Consider the following 20,261-nt stretch of genomic DNA (forward strand, 5'->3'; position numbering starts at 1 on the left):
TCAATTCACTGTGGAGGCCTGAAAGACTCTGGCACTGGTTGGCCTATCTGCTCTTCTGAGATCTTATGTTGCAGGGAGAAATTTCTATGCTTAATTTTTTTTTCATCATTTTCATAGACATCTTTCTCTTTGGATTGGGGAGGATATGGGTGAGAAGCCTCAGAGCTTTGTTGCTCATGGTCCTCCACAGCAACAGCTCAGGAGAGTGAGGGTAAGGTTGAAGCTGCAAGTTTCTTTCCTTGGCTGTCATGTTAGGAAGCATAAGGGAGAAGGTAGTACCTCTTCTGGTTTTGTTCCTGCTGGTGAAATGGTGTGGTTGTTATTTTGTTTACACTTCTCATCTGGTGAGGTGTTGAGAGATGTTCTGTGATTGGGCTTGGCTCTCTCATCATCTCTTGGAGAAAGTCCCTGTCCACAGTCAAAGTGAGACACATCTGTTTCTAAGGTAGGCTGAAGGCCAGTTAGAGGGATATAACTGCCTATTGTCCTTCTCTATGGCAGAATCTGGCACTTTTGTTTCCATCCACTGGCCCACTGGGCCTTGTCACATCAGTGCCAAGTCAGACACATTTATCACATGTATTATGCACTCAGAACTTGGTGAGTACAAATGCCACTCAACTTAACTGTGTAACTTTGGAATGCAATTTCTTCTGACCTAGAGTGAACGTGCATTTATGAATCTGTTGATTTGAATCTATCATAGGAACAACATAAACAAAATATTCCTCATGATAATTCAAGAATCTAATGACTCACATAAATATTCCAATAGTAAAGAGTGCAAGAAATTTGTCTCAATTAAAATGATGTAATCTTGCTTTTAAACTGAGTCTTGTTATTTTTACTACCATTGTAATGGTAATATGCACAAAAATACACATACATATGCACTTATGCATATATGGGCTATTCCATATTTTTCAAATGTGAAAAAATTACATCTTATTCTATTCTGAATTCCCCAAAACAGTTAAAATATATCATTTTCCCTTTTTTGTCTTTTTCAACTTTTACTTTAGATTCAAGGGGTACCTGTGCAGGTTTGTTACATGGGTATAGTGAGATGCTGACGTTTGGGGTATGAATGAGGTACCAGGTAGTCAGCATAGTACCCAATAGGTAACTTTACAGCCCTTCTTCCCTTCCCCCCTCCAGTAGTCTCCAGCACGTATTGCTTTCATCTTTATGTCCATAGGTACCCAATGTTTAGCTCCACTTATAAGTGAGAACATGTGGTATTTTGTTTCCTATCCCTGTGTTAATTCACTTAGGATAATGGCCTGTGACTGCATCCATGTTGCTGCAAAGGACACAATTTTATTCTTTTTTTATGGCTGCATAGTATTCCATGGTGTATATGTACCACATTTTCCCATTCCATTGGGTTTTGTTTGTTTGTTTAATTGAGATGAAGTCTTGCTTTGTTGCCCAGGCTAGAGTGCAGTGGCATGATCGCAGCTCACTATAACCTCTGTAATTCTCTGTTGAGAATCTCAAACGATTCTCCTGCTTCGGACTTCTGAATAACTGGGATTACAGGCATGCACCACCATGTCTGGCTAATTTTTGTAAGCATAAGTGTTCCATTTTCTCTGCTGCTTCAGCCTTACCAACATCTGGTTGGTTTATTATTTCTTTGTTTGTTTGTTTTTAATAATAGCCATTCTGACTGATATGAGATTGTTTCTCATTATGGTTTTATATGCATTTCTCCGATGATTAGCGATGCTGAGCATTTTTTCATATGGTTTTTGGCCCCTTGTATGTCTTCTTTTTAGAAGTGTCTGTTCATGTCCTTTGCCCACTTTTTAATGGGGTTGTTTGGTTTTTGTTTGTTGAATTATTTAAGTTCCTTATAGACTCTGGATACTAGTCATTTGTTGGATGTGTAGTTTGTGAATAGTCTATATCATTTTCTGTTGTTGTACAATAAGTTATTACAAAACTTAGCGGCTTAAAACAACAATTATTTTTCATGATCATATAAATTGACCAGGGCATTTCTTCTTTGCATGGTGTCACCTGGGTGGTGAGGTGGATGAAACATCTAAAATGACCTAATTCACCTGGCTGGCAGTAAGTGCTACCAGGGAGCTCCCCTGGGGGAAGCTGACTGAGACTATCCTTCTCTAGGCATAGAAATAGGCTGCTTGGGCTTCCTCACAGCATGGTAGTGTAAGGGTAGATAGACATCTTACATAGCAGCTGGCTTCTAAGAGTGCAAAAACAGATGCGTCCAGAATGCATCAAGCATTGAGTATGAGACATCACTTCAGACAGCATTACTTATGCCACATTTTATTGGTTAAAGTAGCTCACAGGGCCCAGACCAGTTTTAAAAGAAGGCATGAATATTGGGCGATAGGATCTATTGGGGTGAGGCAATGAAATGAATATATACAAATATATGTATCTATATCTACATCTGCACCTCTGTCTATATCTATTTCTCTATATCTGTATCTCCATACACTTCACACACTTAAATGTGGACTTTATTTTTTAAGACAAGCCTATTCAATTTGCTCAATATTTCAGACTTGATCTTATCTGAGAATGAAGAATTAAAGTATGAACAGATCATAGCATTTCAGAGGAAAAGAAGAAGTTAGAGATCTTCTAGTTAAACTTCATTATTTTCAGATGAGAGAACTAATTTATCACTCAGCACTATCTTCATTAGGCCAAATGGCATTTACTCTCTTTTCCTGGCAATACTAGGCAATTATTTTACATTTATTCAGTTGTTCTGACATCATAGGAATTGAACAGTAAATTATTGTAATGTCCCAATCAAGTAACACACTCACAATCTGATCACTTCTTTGGGATTTTGCTAATTATCTTACATCTAAATTGGAATTACTACAAATGAAACTCTGATTTTAGAGGCAAACAATCAGGATAAACTTGATGTCTATGGGAGTTTTCAGAGAAAATAGAAAACAGTATATATCAACCATAAGTGGGAGAAATAATTCTCCATTGAGAGATGATTTTGCTTAACTGAGCAAGAAAAAAAATGTATATATATATATATATATATATATATATATATATATTTTTTTTTTTTTTTGAGACGGAGTCTCGCTCTGTAGCCCAGGCTGGAGTGCAGTGGCTGGATCTCAGCTCACTGCAAGCTCCGCCTCCCGGGTTCACGCCATTCTCCGGCCTCAGCCTCCCGAGTAGCTGGGACTACAGGCGCCCGCCACCTCGCCCGGCTAGTTTTTTTTTTTTTTTTGTATTTCTTAGTAGAGACGGGGTTTCACCGTGTTAGCCAGGATGGTCTCGATCTCCTGACCTCATGATCCGCCCATCTCGGCCTCCCAAAGTGCTGGGATTACAGGCTTGAGCCACCGCGCCCGGCCCCAAAAATGTATATTTTTAAGAGTCCCCAGTGACTTAATTCACTAAGAAATTTTGGTTTCATTTACAATGTTGGATGTGAATACAAATGTTGTTCTGTAGGAAAGTTGATTTTTAGACTGCTTATTTAATCTATATTGTCCATTTCAACCTATATTCTATTTAGTGATCCCAATGTGCTAGATAGCCTACAGAGATAAAGAAAAAGAGGTATTTATGTCAAACAGTAGGGGAGTTAAATTAATTATCAAACATACACACATACACATGATTTATCATGCAGATATTACAACATGTGCTCTTGGAGAATAATGCCACAGAGAAATGTTCAGGGTAAGTACATAAGTTTAAAAAAAAAAAAAAGAAAGAGTGCTCAGGGCACTCTTATGTGTGACGTGGACAGATGCAAAGTGCAAAGTATGTTCCAGTGCTTGGAAAAACAGTATTTGTGAATAGCAAAACATGAAAGGATGCAAACCAAAATGTTAATATAGTGAATTATTTCTGGTTCTTAGGTCTGGTATAATTTTTTTTCTATATTTTTCAAATTTTCTACAATCAACAGCTATTACTTGTCAATATGAAAAGAAATAAAAGGTTATTTAAATGTATAGAAGGCTACTTACCTGCCTATCTATCTAGCTCTCAATCTATATTTGTGTGCCTTGTCTGTTTTGCTGTTTGTTTATTTCTTCACAATTCTTCATCTTCATATGTTTGCAAGTGTTCCTAAAAGGCAGAATTAATCCCATAAACATTTTATGTTTCCAAAGAAACGTATTATAAGCCATAAAAATTCTAGGACAATGCATTTCATTAAAATTACCCTGAAAGACCGAAAAAACAGACACGTCTGAGCCTAGGGGTAGCCTGTCCACAATGAGGGCTTGGGCGTCAACAGAACACCTGATCCTGACCCTTGCCTATTGCATCCATATCATTGTAGCATAATGCCATTTGATCGCAAGCCATCTTTGATCAATGTTTAATGATCAGAGTTTATGTAGCAATCAAAGGCATCATGAAACAGCAGATATTTATAGCTCATGGCCAATTGAGGCTCTGCAAAACAGCCTTTTCCACGGTGTGATACAGTTCAATTGACGCCATTGGCATTCCACAGCACACAGAAACATATCAAAGACATTTGTTATGCTTTGAGCATGAAAGCGAAGTAAAACACAGATAATTTGAGAAACTAGAAAACTTATCAGGGATGGGATCCACGAGCTGCCTGTCAGTTGGCAGACACGGTGCCACCGAGTGCTTGGCAGGACAGTGCGTGCATGCAAATGTGGGCTGTGCATGGCGACAGCAGGTTTTCCTCCAACTGGAGGATGTTGCTATTCAAGGGGGCTGATGAATGAAACCAGAATTGCATCAACTGCAGTGGAAAGGCGGACAGGAGCACGAGACAGCTGCGCGGGTGACCGCTTTACAAGTAGAAGCTATCAATCAGAAGGCGTGAAAGGCCCAAATCCAGGGAAACCAGGATCCCACCCCCTTGATACCAATCCTAATAGAGTGCCAGTCACTGATGCAAATACGGGGCCGAGAAGCATGCTGATAGCCCCTGCCTTTCCTGTAGAATTAACTCAGCAAAAATTGCTCCTTGTTTTCATTTATAGACAATGCTCATGTCTTGTCTGAGAATATTTTTATATAACCAAGGTTGTTGCCATCCTATCTTGAAGTTGTTTGTCCTGTTTGGGACATTTTTTTTCAGTTGCCAGAGCATTGATGGTTCTGGACTTCTCTCATAAGCTACTGAGCTCAGGGTATCCGTGGGGAAGGAGTTGAGTCTTTGGGGTCTGAGCATGTTTCTGAGGGAATATTGTACAGGAGTTAAGAACATGGTTTCTAGAACCAAATGGTCTGAATTCATAATCCTGGTCCATCACTCATGGTCTGTGACTTGAATTTTCTCAACTGTAAAACGGGTTAATAACCAGTTCCAAAGATTGACCTGTAGAGTAGCACTGCCCAATAGAAATATTATTTGAACTACATATGTAATTTCTTGTAGCCACGCTGAAAAAGTAAAAATATTAAATAATATTTTAGATAGACCAATAAGTCCAAACTATTACTACTTAAATATATTGTTAAGATATTATTATTATTATTATCATTATTATTTTGATATGGAGTCTCGCTTGTCATCCAGGCTGGAGTGCAGTGGTACTATCTCGCCTCACTGCAAGCTCCACCTCCCAGGTTCACACCATTCTCCTGTCTCAGCCTCCTGAGTAGCTGGGAACAGGCACCCGCCACCTCACCTGGCTAATTTTTGTATTTTTAGCAGAGACGGGGTTTCACTGTGTTAGCCAGGATGGTCTCGATCTCCTAACCTCGTGATCCGCCCACCTCTGCCTCCCAAAGTCCTGGGATTACAGGCGTGAGCCACCGCGCCCGGCCTATTAAGACATTATTAATCAGATTTGCGGCTTTTCTATACTAAGTCTTCAAAAACCAGAGAGCAGTTTACACTTAGGCACAAGTCAACTCAGAGTAGCCACATTTCAAGGGCTTAGTAACCATGTGAAGGGAGTAGCTACGTATTGAAAACCTTGAATCTCTAGGCCATGAGAAGCATAGATTTATGAACAGCCTTGAGTTTTTGGAAACAAACTATTTTAAATCTTCCACAGATTTAACCGATCATATATCTCTGAGGTCTAAGACTGAGAAGGCAAAGATTTTCCTCTGCCAGAAAAAAAAAAAAATAATCACAGAAAAAAGAAAAGCATAAAACAAGCACTCTGATGTTCATAATTTCTAAAATTCTAACCGTCTCAATTAAAACTATCTGTGTGAGATAATAGGCCAATTATTTTTAGAGCTCTTTAAAGTAATTTAGTAGACAAATATATATGTGGATACACAACTGGGATACACAAAAAATTGACTTAAGCCACAAATAAATTATTAATCAATATGGAATGTTAAATTCTGAGACCCAAGTGGACTCATCAGAAGGAACCACCTCCTTACCTCAGAATGACTCTTGTATTCTCCATCAGTAGTACCATTAATAACATTAAGAATAAATATGTGTCCTAGAACATTAATAATGATAATCTTGTCATCTTTGAAAATTATGAGACCCAGTTACTTTGCACAGTAGGATGCAGATATTACAGAGAAAATAATTAAAATATTAATTACGTATTTGATAGAGCATTGCCTATCATTATTATATTGTCTTTGTTGATGTTCTGTTTTTGAATATTGCTTTGCAGCTTTTTCTTTACAGAGCCTTTACGAGGAAAAAATCTTGTGTGATTTTCATACGTGCTCTATTAGGCAACTCAAGTGTTCTGGGACATTAAAGCATGATATAGCAGATGGAAACTATCAGATTCAGCAACAAGAAAATATATTAACCTGGCTTTGCTGTGGGCCTCAACTCATTAATCTCAAATGTTGCTCATGGAGCATGTGTCCTTGAGTCAAATGGATGCCTGGATGGAAAATACGTGGAACATCCATTTTAGGCATGCACTTGGTTGAGTTAATCACTGAAAAACATTTGCATAAAGGTAGAAGGTACTGAAGACGCAGGTTTCACATGTCTCTCTCATATTTACTTATTTCTGCCATTACAAATTCCTCTGTCTTCAAAGCTGTTATAACCAAAGGGAAAATTGTAGTGGACAATATTATGGAAGATACGGGTCAGGTCAATAAAGATAATATCCTGATATCTAGTTCCCCACTTCTACTCTAGTAAAAGGCAAAGCAGGCTTGTTATGATGTAAAGATTAGACACCAGAAATACTGGAAGGAAGCAGAGTGACAGTGGTGGTGGGGAAGAACGTCCAGTCTGTCTCCACCACCAATATCTCCTGTGTCCTAGCGGGGGAAACAAAGGGTGAAATTTTTTTTTTTTTGAGACGGAGTCTCGCGCTGTTGCCCGGGCTGGAGTGCAGTGGCCGGATCTCAGCTCACTGCAAGCTCCGCCTCCCGGGTTTACGCCATTCTCCTGCCTCAGCCTCCCGAGTAACTGGGATTACAGGCGCCCGCCAACTCACCCGGCTAGTTTTTTGTATTTTTTTAAGTAGAGACGGGGTTTCACCGTGTTTGCCAGGATGGTCTCGATCTCCTGACCTCGTGATCCACCCGTCTCGGCCTCCCAAAGTGCTGGGATTACAGGCTTGAGCCACCGCGCCCGGCCCAAAGGGTGAAATTTTGTTTCGTTATTTGCTGTGTTCCCAGAGCCTTTTAGGAAAATGATAATCATATCGATGGCTTCCAATAAATATTTTCTGAATGAATAAATACATGAATAAATGGGACAATTCTTGAGGAAAGAATCAAACTCGTGTAGGGGAAAGCACTTGAACTTCAGATTAGAGATGCTCAGGTTTAAATATCTCTTGTTTTCTACTTGTGCAACAGTTACTGCTCTTTGAACCTCGGTTTTCTTATCTATACAATGGAAATCTTAACTGTCATACAAAATTGGAAGAGCTCTTTTAAAGTTTCAGTATTTGTAGTTATAATCTCATTTATAAAGTCAACCTATTTAATTATCTGAAGGTACATTACACAATTGGTTAAATTGGAAATTTTGGAAGCCGTGTGAGAATTAAAGGAGATAACATAACCGAGACTTTGGCACAAGGTGTTTCTGAAATATTGGTTTTAATTTCCAGGTGTTATAGTTGGAGGAATTCATTTTGTTAATATGATTTTTATGTTTTCTACATTATATGTAATCAGTATGTTGCCATCAAATAAATATTTAGTTCAATCAAGGAAGCCTAGAACTATCTTTTCAAACAAGATAACTGGCAAAAGATTCATACATCTAATGACTTTCACAATAGCATTGGCAGCATTTGATCCTCAAAAAATATTTCCTCTATGTTTAGTCATGTAAGTTTTTATTCATTTTTCTGCTTACCCTTAAGACTATACCTCCAATTATCTTCTTTTTTATATTTGGCTATTGTGGAACTTAATAGAAATTTAAAAAGAAAAAAAAACCCAGCAAAGTAGTTAAAATTCAAATTAATTTCACTCATGTTCACATCAGATATTTTCATGGAGCAGATGTAATTAGAAATATTTGTAATTATCTTTGGGTTTAAATTTTGGGCCCTCTTTTTTTTTTTTTTTTTTTTGTTTCCTGAATTTCAAGTACTTGAACATTTTCAACAAACCCTGAAATGATGTTCCATAATTTCTGAAAACGTGAAGCCTTCTAAAAACAATCAATTCATTTCAGCAATGTAGACAACTGGTCATTCTTTGGAAACAGGAATCCATGGGAAACAAATCTTTGATTCCATTGGCCTGTTTAATGGGTCTCTTTCTATAATGCCTCTTTAACAAATGGGAGAGAAATTTACGGAGAGTTAGGGCTTCTCCCATTCAGTTTCAGTCTCTGTTAAGATGAGCAAAGGCACTGACCTGAGTCTTTTTGTGTGAAATCCCTGAGTCTGAACCAGGGACTAAGAGAGCTGGTTTTGATTAACCTATATGGCGAGTCCAATGTAAATGCTATTAAAAACTCATTGAATGGTATAGGAACTGATTACTTACCCAGGGAGTTCTAAGTAAATCGAAGCAAATTGCCTGAGATTTAATTTAACAAACATTTACTAAGCATCTGCTCTGCTCACAGCACTGTGCTTAGAGCGATGGGAGATGCAAAGATAAAACAGATGCAGGCTGCCCTCCAGGAGCTCATGCTCTGGTCTGTCTGACATCCCCAGGACCAACATGCATCCTCAGTTGTAGCTTGAGAATATTTTACCCCGTGGTCAAAACCTGAGGCCAACTGGTCTTGTTTCATGACATACAGCTAGAGAACCGCTGACCTGCTTAGACAACTGTAATAAATGCCAGGGTGTCAGGTGCTGGAAGGATCTCATGGGAGAGAAAGAGTTACCCATTCTCACTGGGAGCACCAGGAGGGATTTTGCAGAGGACACAGGCCTTAAAAGAACACGGGGTATTCAACAGGCAGGTACTAGAGAGAAAGGTTTTCCAGGCAAGGGAGGAGTGACTTGAATGATATTTTTCAAAATAGCAATAATGCTTACTCTGTGCCAGGCATCGTTCTTAGCCCTTTATAGGCACTAACCCACTTTTTCTCACATCAATTCTGTGTATAGGTAGGGATACTTAGCCCCAGTTTACAGATGAGGAAAGTGAGATACCAAGAGGTTAAGTAACTTTCCCATGGTCACCGGCTAGGAAGTGGGGAATGAGGATGCCAGTCTTTTCTTTCTTTCTTTCCTTCTTCTTTTTTTTTTTTTTTATAGACAGAGTCTCACTCTGTCACCCACGTTGGAGGGCAGTGGTGTGATCTTGGTTCACCGCAACCTCCTCCTTCCAAGTTCAAGCTATTCTCCTGCCTCAGCCTCCCAAGTACCTGGGATTACAGGCGCATGCCACCACACCTGGCTAATTTTTGTATTTTTCGTAGAGACAGAGTTTCACCAAGTTGGCCCGGCTGATCTCGAACTCCTGACCTCAGATGATCCGCCCGCCTCAGCCTCCCAAAGTACTGGGATTACAGGCATGAGCCACCACGCCCGGCCTCAGTCTGTTCTTTATCATGTTACTGTGCTGTCCTTCCAAACCTTGAGTTAGGAAAATTCAAAATGTGTTCAAGTTTCTGCGCATATATTGGTAGAGGTGGATGACAGTTTCATGGAGGTGTATAAGCCACATGGTTTGCCAAGTAGATAGAAGATAGATGTGAAGGTATTCTGTAGGAAATGGGAACCATGAGAAGTATGCATCATTGGTTGAATATGGATTATAGTAGGGGAAAATATATTAGGAGGAGAGGGGGCAATTATTAATCTCTTGCAATAATCAAGGTGATAGGTAAAGGAAGGACACAGACTTACGGCAGTGAGACAGAAAAGGGGGACTAGGAAAGAAACTTTGAGAAGACAGAGTGTTACACTAACCTCAGCAAGCTCTTCTTGCTCCCACAACATGTTCTTGCACTTGCTGCCTAGAGGAGAGTAGAACCTGTTGTTGATGCAATGTGTGTGCCAAATCACCAGCTTCATGCTCTGAGGCTCAGGCAAAATGCTCAGTCTAAGACTTGGTCCTTTGTAGCATAGTCTCAAGCAACTTCCAGAGCACTTCTGTAAACAGCACTGAGCACACACCCTTGCTAATGCCCTAGTCCCAGGGTACCAGTTGACTACTTGAGAGTCTGACTCTTTTTGAATACTTCTGAGTTACAACCAGTGGCTTATGGAGAAAAAAAAAGGGGCGAGAGGAAAAAAGTTTGAACCTAGTCCTTTAAAATTTTGGATTTTGTGGTCCCTAAAGCTCTGGTTATTCTAAGATTCCAAACTTTCCCAAATCTTGTATTTAGTTTGGTAGCCAATCTGTAGAAATCTAAAGCACATTTCTTCATATATCGTTTATTCAAAGTGTCTTTCCTTAAATGTAAACTAGATTGTCTAATGATAGCACATCCTGTTTTCACGTCATTTCATCTTAAAAATGGCAAACAACACTTTTAAGACATCAAACATGAGAGTATATTTTAACTGCCACCCAGTTGAAGGGAGGTTTTAGGCCTGCATAATTAAGCAGGAATTCTGCTACGATTACTTAAAATAGAAACTTATTTGGATACATTCGAATATTGCTATCATTCCAGCAAGACTTTAGAAAAATATTTTTGAAGCAGTGGCTATTTGAAGCTACCACTGGGAGAGAAATAGAAAGGCCATAGAAAAGCAACCAGCATTACAGATTCTAGAATCCCAAAGTCTCCCACATGGTTTCATAAGGGCAGAACTGCCGTCACAGATCCTGAATTATTCAGACCTGTGCTTTGGAGTAACAAGGCTTTAGTATGCTGAAGATGTTGTTTAAGGCTTCTGGGGTCACTGCAGATATTAAAAATTGGTACCAAGGCTCTAGACTACTAATCAGACTATGGCAGAAGGACTCAGACACACTGCAGAATTCCTAATAATTCAAATAGGACCTGGTCAATGGCATTTTTTAAAATACAGAATCAACATATCCACATCTAATTAGTGATACATTTGTAGGAAAAATTCTCTAGTGTCTATCTCAAATTACAGTAAACCACGAGGAAACAGAGCTTTGGTGTGCAAGAAAAAGCATTCTAATGGCTAGCCTGATGTAAAGTAACCCCTACAGTGAAGTTATAATTACAATTTTGTCAAGAGAGTAGGGAAGTCAAAGTTTCACAGGGAAAAAACCTATTTACGGAAAAATATTATGCTTTTCATTTGATAGAAAAGTAATTATTGCAGAGGGACTCCTGGAAGATCTTGGAGACAGTCACCCCCTCTTTAATAAGTCCTTGTGGCAGCTAAGTGGGGATCAGGAGTATTCTTTATCAGGTTTGCATTCAAGTAGCACTAAATCTATGCAGGTAGGAATTAAATAGTATCTGAGTTTAATTAAAATTATAAAAAAGGAGAAGAATGGTTGGTAGACTGCTCTACTGCATTTTAACCAGTAACCTCAGACCCTAATTAGAAATGCTTTTCATATCTTCTCTGTGCAAGGGCTTAATCTGACGTGAGTCTGTGAGCGAGGGCTTGGGGACCGGTGTTAATTCTGCATTCGATCTCAGTTTGTATGGAGGCGGGCGGCGCTGATTGACCGCACCGAAGCACAGATCCCATGACCTTGCAGGGATTTTCATGTGAGGTGTTAATTGAGAGGGTGGGTTAATCTTTGAGCATCATTGTCCCCAAGCTCTGGGCAAAGTTTGTGCTTCGTTTCCTTACTCAACAGTACATTTGATCTCTACCTTGTCCCTCCATGACAGTTTCATAAGCCCACCACAAACTCTCTCTTGATAAATTTGTTGGGGGAAGATAAGCTCTTGCCCTCTTGTTTGATTTCATGAGCTTGTTTTTGTGCCTGGCTCAAAAGGGAGAGGAGTATCTCACCGAATTATATTAAAGTCCTACTTAGAAACAGATAAACGCACACATAGTAAAGATCTCAGCTTCTCCTTCTTGCTCCTCTTCCTGCCACAGCCCCTCCCTTTCTTTGCGTGGTTCAATCTCTCAGGGAAGAAAAGACATGACTTATCTGTTGGGAGAGGCAGAGCATCAAACACTAGAAGCAAATGGGTGGCAAATTTAAAGGAAAGATATCAATGGTATTCCATTTGAGTGCTGTGAAAATGTTATTGTTTATTCCTCTATTGGGGAAAGTCTAAAATAATCAGAAAAGCAATGAGATATTATAGGGGGTAGTATTTCTGTAATAAGCACACACACACACACACACTCTGCAGTGTTCATATAGCATTTGTGTAATGTGCAAAAAGGCAGTCTATTCCTTTTGCTTTTTTAAAATAAATAATGAATGACTTTTTCATGTGTTATCGTATAGGCCTGTCGTTTCCATTGTGAGGAGTAAACTTTTACTTGAGGCAGGATTAATGTACACTGGCTGACCTTAAAAATGATTCCCAAGGGAGCAGGAAGGTAGTTAAAAGAAGCAGAAGTAATGGTGTTCACACAGGAAACACAGGAAATGACAATGATTTTTTAAAAAGATTATGAAAAAAGCACAAACGTTAGCTGTCCTTGACACGCAATGCATTTCTCCGGTTTGTTTCATTACAGCAGCTGTGGATGAGTTTAATTACAATGCTTCAAGACCCTTTTTAGCGCCATTGCTGAAATGCTGAGAGAACTCAGTGGGACTGTGGACAGTCACAGCCCCTGCCCGCCTGAGGGGCTGAGGGAAGAGGCGGGGGTTTGTCACACAATGGGTCACTGTGCCCTGCCAGTGGCAGGCTTCTTCTATCGCCTTCTCTGCCTTGGCGAGGCAGGGGTACAGAAAGAGGCAGAGGTGTCACGCTGCTGGTCCAGAGAAGTTGTCAGTTTCCCTGGACACCACCAGAATAAGATGCAGCCACTGCTCTAGTGTGAATGAGTGACCTCCCCACCAGCTCCTGCCTGCACTGTGCCCCCTTTTCCAGCCGGCTTTTAATTATTTCGAATAGTCTATTTAATTAACATGAAACAAAAATTCTGTTATTCAAATTGAGTTTATTTCAGAGAATATTGATAAAGTAATATTCCTCCTCATCCTCATGTTAATAAGTTAATGGCTTTAACATTTAAAGACGTCTCATGGTTCTGATAATAAAACTAACCTTTGGCTGACACAGTTACAGAGTCTTTCTGCACACACTGACTGACTTAATATACAGACAACTACTCACTTGCTTCTCGAATCCCTAGATATTCAGATTGCTCCAAATCACCCAGTTTTAGTGGCTGGAGAAACAGAAACTATTTCTAATTTGCCAAACATATCATAAAATTATTTGCATACTTGTTTTGTGTGAGAAAAGTTATTTAAAAAAAAATGTTGGTTGGTTCTTCAAAAGCATTATCCTTTTCCTTTATTAGATTTTTTGACTCCTTTGCAAATGAAGAACTTGGATGTAATATGCATAGATATATGCTTAATTCCAGCCATGGTTAAAAGCAGCAGGCTCATCGCAAGATATTTTTATTTCATCCATTTGTCATATGTTTGCCTTAAAAGAAATCAAAATCCTATAGTCTCATTAGTGTTGCAATCAGCTTCCTTATCTTGAGGCCTAGAATATACATGGCATGGGGGTAATGCCACAGGGAAAATCAGTCTTAAAAAAGCAATCATTTCCATCACTGGCTCTAAGCACAAGAAGGCTGCTATGGCACCCCAATATCCAATACCTGGTGGCGGTTTCTGCTGCTTCATTCTGAGGCCAGATTTCAAATTAAAGTTTGACTTTGGCTTCTCGAAGAAAAAGGTTTCAGGAGCCAGGTAAACAGCCTCAGCCTGCACCAAGGGGATTAAGAGGTAGGGCCAAGAGTGGAGGGAAATTGAGGATATGACAGAGGCCACAGTGAGTTCAAACAAAATTTGGCCTACAGAATGCAGGAAAAATCCCCTGGTGACAGGTGCCATCTTGTGGGTCATTCTGCCACTCTGCCTCCTGCCACTTTTTATAACAAGAACAGATAAAGGAGAACTGGAGGCTTAGAGCCTTAGAATTGGAAGAGTAATTCAAGAAGATGTGAGTGGAGTTGGCTCCAGGCTTTTCACGATACTGTGAGCATCGTGAAATTTCCAGCTTTGAGTGCTGTTAAGAAATTTAAAGGAATGTATAGAGGGAGAAAAAGACAGATGTGTAACAAAAAATGTCTATTTCAAGTACAGGATATAATCATTTCTAAACATCTTAAAATGTTTGCTTCTTGAGAGACATGTACAAAGTAAGTTCTTGCTTGGGCAAGACCCAGACCCCAAAACTACTCCAATTAAAATTTGTCAATTCTAAGGAATGTGTTTCTAACATCTGTAAGCATTTTGAGCTCAGGCAGATATTCTGGTGAGCAAATTTCTTTGAGATAATTACCTTTGAACTGTCCCCATGTAATTCACAGGTCCACCAATATAAGATCTTATTCCTTTCTCTTGAATTGGATGGTCTAATAAAGAAAAACAGAAATATACTAAGTAACTAAGAAGTTGGCACTAACAATAGAGGTTATGGTTCATTTTTACAAAATTCATGGGTTTTTCACACTTTGCCAGGTGATCACACTCTTTAAACATGCAGGAAGAGACACATTTCTTTGGAAGATGGGGGTGGATACAGCTCTCCAGTGCCAGGCTCAATTTCTATGGTGCAAATGCAAAAATGAACAATTTTTGCACCATAGACATTGGCCCTGGCACTGGAGTGCTTTATAACGACATATTTCTCTCATAAGAAAATTACTTAAAGGTAGGACCCCCAGTCTCTATGCTGTATTGGTCAACACAATTTTATGATATATAATACAACGTTATCTTTACACATTCACATATAATACATTTCATTATTTTATAGACAATTGCATTTGGAGTGTAAATTTCATTGCCAAGTCCTTAAATATCCAATAGGGTCTGTGTTTCTTGTTTCTTGGGTTTCAAAGGATAATTAACTTAATAATGAGCTGCTGTGAGCCTTTATATTAGCTTAGTTCAGAGCCAAATTGCTAAGTATCTGTGGGTTTGGAATCATAGGTCTAACCTTCCATTTGGTTAGTTCCAGGCCTTTATCGGATTGAGGGATACGCTGGGACTTACATGGCAATTCCGGACAATGGGATTATGCTGAATCATTTTATGCTCCTCACCAAAATATTTTGGTACTTTTCTGGAACCTGATATTTTCTGCTGTGTGTAATTTTTGAAAGAGAACATGAATATTGCCTTCAAATTCTTCATGGGAAACTTTTTGACATTTTAAAAAGAGACCAAGAGAAGTTTATTAAAGTGTCATAAAAACAGGTTACTATTTAAGATGGTCCTTTCTTCGCTCTTGATCTTGCCAGTTTTATCTCCCCACCCATGAGAGGAATATTCAACAGAGCAAGAGAGACTGTGTGTTCCATTATGAACCAGCTTTGTGATCCCAGCCCACGGTTTTTATCTGAGCATGAACAATCTGGCTTTGCGGGGCAAGTGTGTCAGCTCGCCCCCAGAATTTCAGCATCAGACAGGGGGCCTCAGCTCCAGAGCTAGCCTCCGCCCTTTGAACTTCTCCACCTTCCCACCAGTTCCCCCAAAACAACCCTGCAAAAGACAGGAGTCAGCCCCTGAAAAGCATACCAGGCATTTTAAAACACAACCCTGACATTTCCTCAGCATTTCCATAGCTAAGACTCTTCCCGCATGCAACCTTCCCCCCTACCCCCCTTCAATCAAATAAGGCACCCGCTCTCTCATGCTACTGCAAAGAAGGAAGAAAAAAAAGTTGGCAATTTAATTCAAACAAAAGAAGCTTGAAATCTATAAGCACAGCAACTCCGAGGCTTCTGGCAAATAGAATTCTAATTAGTATGCTGCTATTTTTCTTTTAGACAGATGAGCGATGCCCCCTATTGACTCTAGCAGGCAGGCTGGTAAGGGGAAAAAAATAAAATAAAGGGGGGGGGGCGGTGGGGGCTAGCCAGCAAACACTGCAGATTGCAAATTATATTGCAAACCTTGCCAAGTCCCAGCTCTTGGCATCAGATTTTTAATGACACCCTGGAAAAGGGAAAAAGAAGCCCTCAGCTAAGGGATAAAAATGAAGGGTTTTACACTGTGATAAGTCTTCGCTTAAAACCCAAATGGCCAAGCGCACATTAGGGTTTTAAAATATTCATAGATAGAAGTGAAAATGAGGATATGAGGAAGTACATTTGTTGCTTGGTCAATTGACAACTCATTCTGCATGTTAATACAGAGTGATGATCTAATTTTAAAGAGATAGCCTTTTTTTTTTTTTTTTTTTTTTTAAGCATGACTTTTGATTACTCTGAGACTAAGGGCAAAAGATCACAGCGAAGGCTGTGATGACACAGACACCACTTTCTTTTGATGTAGACCTTCGACTAACTACTTCTTTGGTCAAGAATTCTGGGGGCTCTGAAACTATGCTTCCCTTCTTATGTAATCTCTCTGATGTACCTCGACTGAGGACTTTGATTTCCCCCCCTTTTTCTTCCATCTCTTTTTTCCTTCTGTGGTACATGAGGCCCTTCACAGTTGTAGAATCTTATGCACAAATAGATCACCACACACAGGAAGGCCCTTCCTTTTAATAATTAGGCCACCTTCTGTTCTGGAGAACCTTTTATTGGCATACATATTCCCACGTTGAAGGTCTGCGAAGCACCAAGGAAAAGAAAAAAAAAAAAAAAAAAAAAATATATATATATATATATATATATATATATATATATATATATATATAAAAGAGCAAACTATTAGCCTCTATCCAGGCAAAGACAACATCATGGTCTACACAATAAGAATCCCATGAAATTGTTTTTAATTGAAAATCTTGAATCTATAGTCTAAAACATTCATCCACAGACCAGTTTGCAGCTGTTGGGGTGGCGGTGGAGGAAGTTACAAATCTATTCTACTTATTTCTTGGTACAAATTTAAATTTGGATTTTGCCTTTTCAGAACAACATTAGAGGTGCAGAAAAAGCATTCTAAAATATCTACAAACGATGTTGACTTTTCTAGTTGAAATATCAGGCTTTTCATGACTTATTTACATGCTTTTGTTCTGAGTGAGCAGAAGGATGTATGTTGATCCTGGAGGTAGGGTAAATTTCCAGTGCAAAAGAGTGAGAACTCTTAAAAAACAAAATGGTAAGATTAAAGGCAAAATGCGGAGCCATGGTCAACACAGGACTCCTCACAGTGAAATATGGGAAGTGGAAAACAAGTTGTGTATGTCTGTGGCCATGCTATCCTAGAAGCAGTGCCAGGGTGAATTTACAAAACCAAGGAGAGCCAGCCAACCAAAGAAGCAAAGTTAAATCAATCCCCCCCACCCCAAAAAGAACAGAATATCTTAAAATTTATCGTTCAAGAAGAAATTATACCCAAAACTGTAGAGAAAGCTTTTGTCATTGTAAGAATAGACAGCATACACTGAGGGCCTCCTGGATGTCATTAGAATCAAGAATTTCCTTGGAAAAATATAGAAAGAATGACACTAGGTCCCACCATGCAATCTGAACTCTGTTTGGGTGAAATAAATCCATAAACTATTTAGTTGAAAAAGTGGATTTTATGTTATATGTGAACTTATTTAAAACATTCTATTTAAAGCAATCGGTTTTAAAGTCACCAAGGAATGGCTCTGAAATATGCATAAAAAATATAATTTTATTTTTTTTAGTAACCTGCTTGCAAAGCAGTTACTGTCGAAACCTTGTTGTGTGAGATTGTATTAATAGCAGGAAGTTTAGAACCAACATTGTCGGTTGCCGCTGGGACACATGGGCCTGCTTATGTTTTAGGGAATGACCTTTAAATGTAGTCCTGAATAAAGATCCACATTATTTGCTTCTTTAGTGACTAAGACATTGTTTTTAAGGACAGTGTTTTATATATTTGGAAGGGGGAGAGATGAGACTAGTCAAGCCTTAGCATATGAGACAAGACACAAAGTTTAGGAGCTTTTAATAAAGGTGGCAAACAGGAGAGTCAAGTGCTGCTTCGAGAGATCTTGCCATTGAAAAAGGGGCAGTGTCCTATCAATTATCAAAACTTGCAATTACTCCTGACAGAGCTGCTTTTCAGTGAAAAACTTTCTCCACCTCCCTCCCCTCCCCCCACCAACCTCACATACTGGTTGAATTTCGTTTGCAGGTGAAAAGAGGTGACAAGCAATTTTAGCACCCAATGGCTTAAAGGAGTTCAAATGACCACTGAAGTCATATTAACTTGTCAAATTGACCAGTATTTTCTGTCATTGAAACATTAGAATGAATAGCTCCAGACAATAAAATTGTTTCAATTATACTGCATTAGGCTTGGGCACAAGTAAGTAAAGATGCAGAAGGCAAAAGGGGAACCCACAGTCCACGTGTTCTTGGATGCTGACAGTAGAATTCTACTGGAAACCATTTAAACGCATACCTGTTAGGAGGATATTGGCAGTACTTGTAAATGAATTCCCATTAAGGAAAGCGGGCAAATAAGCCTACATTAGTCCAAAAAAAAAAAAAAAAAGGAATGCAACTGTTTATTGTTGTAATATTGGCTATGGATATGAACTAGATTAAATGAAATTATCCCAAGTTATTAAAGTCACAGTAAATTGGTGCTAATTATACTAATTGAGTATTAATTGAGATTTCTTTCATAAATAGCAAGGAGGTGAGGTAAAAAGGAGCAATTTTCATAGTCCAAAATGAATACAGTTCTGTTCACCCTTCTGTTTGCACCAGAAGAGGTATTGATCCTTTGCAATCCCCCCTACTTTGTTTCTCCTAAGACGGAAGCTGCCTGCAGGAGAGAAGACTGGAGCTGGTATGGATTCCTGCACTGTTGCAGGCTGGTGCAGAGGGGGAAAGCCAATTCAGAGTTTCCTGGTGGGATGGCACGTGGGCGCACACGCACGTGTGTGTGTGGGAGTTTGTGGCATTGCCCAGACTTTGAGGTTCTGATTGACAGACCACTGGGCCACACTCACCTTCTGCCAAGACTGACTCTGCTACTCAAGCAATTCTGAAGGTGATGGGTTGTTCTCAAGCCAAGAATTTTAGAGGTGGGCTGCCGGGCAAAGGGCAGATAGGATAATTGAACAGGGTGTGTAGAAAGAAGTGAGGGGTGGGGAGGAGATTGATATTATCTCTGCATTTTATAGAAAAGATCCATCATATGTTTGAGAGATTTTTATATCTTTATAAAAATGCTTTCTTCCACATCAAGGGAAGATTAAGGCCACTGCCAGAAAACTATTATCATAAGAAAATATATTCTTATTCTATGCTTAATTTTATTTCTCTTGAGTTGGAACTGTTGCAGAACTTTAGTACCCCAGTGGTCACCCACTGGCCTACTCTGGTGTGGCCAAAGTTCACAATCCTTAGTATTTTAAGTAAACAATTCTCTTTTAATTCTGTTTCATTTCACAAAGCCATTGATTTTGACAATGGATCTTGCACACCTATTATGTTGATAACGGTGAGCTGGGAATTGCAAGGAATGGAGTGATAAGGAAGACATAGTCTCTGACTTCAGAGCATGTACTGTGTCTGTGCATATTTGTGTTTGAGCCTGGACAACTGAGCATTCAATCCCGGCATAAGGTAAAATATGATTTACCCCTTTAGCTTACCATGCCATTTAGAAATCTCTTTTTAATAGTTCCCTTTTCTTGTCTTTCTTTTATTCAAATGTAATGAAAGATGTTCTAGCTATCAAATGAAACACTTCCTTTTCAAAGTTAAACCAAGAAGTTACCTTAGGTGCCAGTGGAAGGCACTCATGGCAGCTGAATCTGTATTTTGTGGCAATCATGATCTGCAGTAAATGGCATTTAAGTATGCTTTATAATTTCCTGTTTAAAA

Source organism: Macaca mulatta, chromosome 7 (assembly GCF_049350105.2).
Source record: "Macaca mulatta isolate MMU2019108-1 chromosome 7, T2T-MMU8v2.0, whole genome shotgun sequence".
Lineage (NCBI taxonomy): Eukaryota > Metazoa > Chordata > Mammalia > Primates > Cercopithecidae > Macaca > Macaca mulatta.